At 39.7% G+C, this 2,718-nt stretch overlaps 1 protein-coding gene across 2 annotated transcripts in view; it reads left to right on the top strand.

Moving 5' to 3' along the window:
- fam168b (family with sequence similarity 168 member B) overlaps nt 1–2,606 on the top strand; it is an 8,678-nt gene extending 6,072 nt beyond the window's left edge. For both annotated transcript variants that reach the window (XM_015394909.1, XM_015394910.1), the window contains exon 7: nt 1,181–2,606. The gene's annotated coding sequence lies outside the window, so the exon portion shown is untranslated. The remainder of the gene's footprint in view (nt 1–1,180) is intronic.
- The last annotated feature ends 112 nt before the right edge of the window (nt 2,607–2,718 follow it).

Raw genomic sequence — 2,718 nt, 5'->3', positions numbered from 1 at the left:
TGCCGCAAACCACAAAACGCGCAAAGCCATCATTTAAATAGGGCGTCTCCAACAGTTTTGCACCTGCCACCAGTTACGCAATCGCTCTTGTTAAATCACCCGCAAACCATGGTTCAGCCCCTCGCACAAAATTCCGGTTTGCGAGCGCAAATTACTGCACGCAAAATTGGATCTTGATAAATCTGGCCCAATGTATATAATTAGGGGGTCCCCGCTTTATCTCGCCATCAGTTTGGGGGTCCTTGGCCTGGAAAACGTTGAAGACTTCTGCATTATAGCCAGACTCAACACTTTCAGCTAGATTTTTGTTTTCACGGTGGAGTTTGCCCTCTTAACACGGTTTACCATTTTTATACCTCCCTTTTTGACCTTTTACATGTTCACATTCATTCATACCATTTGGCTCGTATAGAGAGGTTTATGACAGCCTATTAAAAAATCAACAGTAGTTCTGATAACATTACAGCACACAGAGTTCTGGAATCAGAAAAGCATCAGAATCAGCAGATAAACAAATTAAAGTATCTGAATCGGATTGAAAGTGGAAAAAAGTTCAAATCAGTGCATCAACATGAAAATTATTTGGTGGAACACAAACTGTTCTAATTCCTTAGCCAGAATAAATCTGTTTTCCTGTCTTTTGGTTGCACTTGTGTAAAGCTAAGATTTATGTCCATGTTAAATCAAATGGATACTTGAACAGAGCGCAGTGAGATTTATAAACCATGGATATTAAAACCTCTCCACCATGTTCTCCCTGACCCGTCTGCTGTGTTCTCTGGTCTCCATTATGCATCTATCTATAAAACTAAAAAAATAAAAATCAGTTAAAGAAAAATTGTCTAACGCTACGTCCAATCTATTCACTCAAAATGTGAAGGGCACGGCCCGCCAATGTCCGCCTTGATGAAGGGACTGCCATGATGCTGCTTCAGCAACACAGAACAGCTTCTTTCAAACTGACAAAATCAGGCTGTTTTTACTTAATACTTCCGAGGGAAGTAGCTTTCCTTAGATTTAATTTAAAGTTACAGAGACAAGCTGGTGCAACACTTGTTAGACATTTATTTGGAAATAATATTGAATCCCATTTTATAGTCCCGCATTATACTTTGTTGATTTAATGTGTCGAAAATGTGAAGAAGCAGTATTTAACCCATGCACGTTCTTCTCCCTGCAGGTCGGAAAGGCAGTAGATATGCATTCACACTCTACTCCAGTGTTTTTCGCTCTCGGTGGCAACCTGCCCTAGCAGCGTCTGCAGCCAGTTAGTCTTCTTCCAGCATAATGTGAATCTAAACCCCAACTAACATAGATCAGAGCTCGTTCGATCAGGGAGGGGGCTTGGAAGAACAGGTCCATCCCATATGAGATCCCCCTCTCCTCTTATAGCCACAAGGATGCATTCCACGCCCCCTCTTCTCTTCTCCCCGCCAGCATCAGCGCCTCTGCAGCCCAGCCACATATCTCACATCAAACTGCAAAAAAAAGAAAACCTCCAACGCGAACCTTTGGACTCTCATGCAGGTTTTTATAGCTAAAACTCTGAAGTGGTCAAAAGGGAGTTCTGATTTTTTTTTTAATTATTATTATTTGGAGGAAACATATGATGTTGAATGCATGTGAGTGTGTGTATATAAATATATAAATATATATATAGATATATGAAGTAATGCTAGCTTGATCTACCTGCTGTGACAGATGCAAAGTCAATAAAAGGCACACGTCCAAAGGAACTTAAAAAAAAAAGAGTAATAATCTGCAATGCTGAATTACCAGTGACCATCTCATAAATGTGAAGAAGAAGAAAAAAAAAAGAATTCCTGCAAAAACGTGCCTGCGTATTCTACGCAGAGTCCACCATTTTCACCGCTTTAGGTATGTAACGCTAGGTTTTTATTCTTTCTTTAACTGATGCAGCATCTCTTAGTATTTTTTTTGTATTTTAGGGGGAAAAAAAAGAGTTGGGATCTTTTAGTTTGTGCCTCTGACTGACAGCCATTCCGCAACTTTACCAGCCTGAGTGTTTCATTTTTTTTGTGTTATGTTTTTTAGGAAATGTTTCTGTCTAAAAGACTTTGGGATCTTTATTTTGGCCAGAAGTGTTTGTTAATAAAGAACAAAGAAGTTGGGGATAGTTTGCACCCGTTGGATGAGAGGGGATGAGTGGGACCAGTGTGTGCGCGCATAAGGAACGGTCTTAACATTGGAAAAACAAAAAGCGGTGCCATGTATAGTTCAACATGTTTAACTGTTTAAGCGTCCATGTCATAATGGCTTTTTTTTCTTGAGGGGTGGAGGGTAGCTCTGACACTACAGCATTAAATCACTGCTAACTGTGGCTATGTTAGGAAAGCATCATATTGTTCAAGTCCAGTTGTGAATAGCACTACTGAATGAAGGCACTAAGTGAAAAAGCTGAAGCCTTTTTACCCGCTGACATCGCTCGCTGTCTTACCTCAAAGTAAACCCACCAGTATCACTGTTTCAGACATGCTTTTCTATGTTGCCTCAGTCACCTCGGTTAAATAATCTGTTTTGTAAATGTTATTTTTGTGATTTTGGTTCATGTTTTGTACTCTAAAAAATAAAAACCAGCTATAAGGGAAAACCACTCTATGCCTCCTTTGTTACACTTTTTCATTTTCGCTCTTTCACATCAGCACATTCTGGCTCTAGCTAAGAGTTAAGAAAAATGCAACTTTTGTTGAAGTGTCA

This window comes from Cyprinodon variegatus, unplaced genomic scaffold, assembly GCF_000732505.1.
Source record: "Cyprinodon variegatus isolate N-32 unplaced genomic scaffold, C_variegatus-1.0 Scaffold714, whole genome shotgun sequence".
NCBI lineage: Eukaryota > Metazoa > Chordata > Actinopteri > Cyprinodontiformes > Cyprinodontidae > Cyprinodon > Cyprinodon variegatus.
This window is presented reverse-complemented; position numbering and strand designations above follow the sequence as displayed.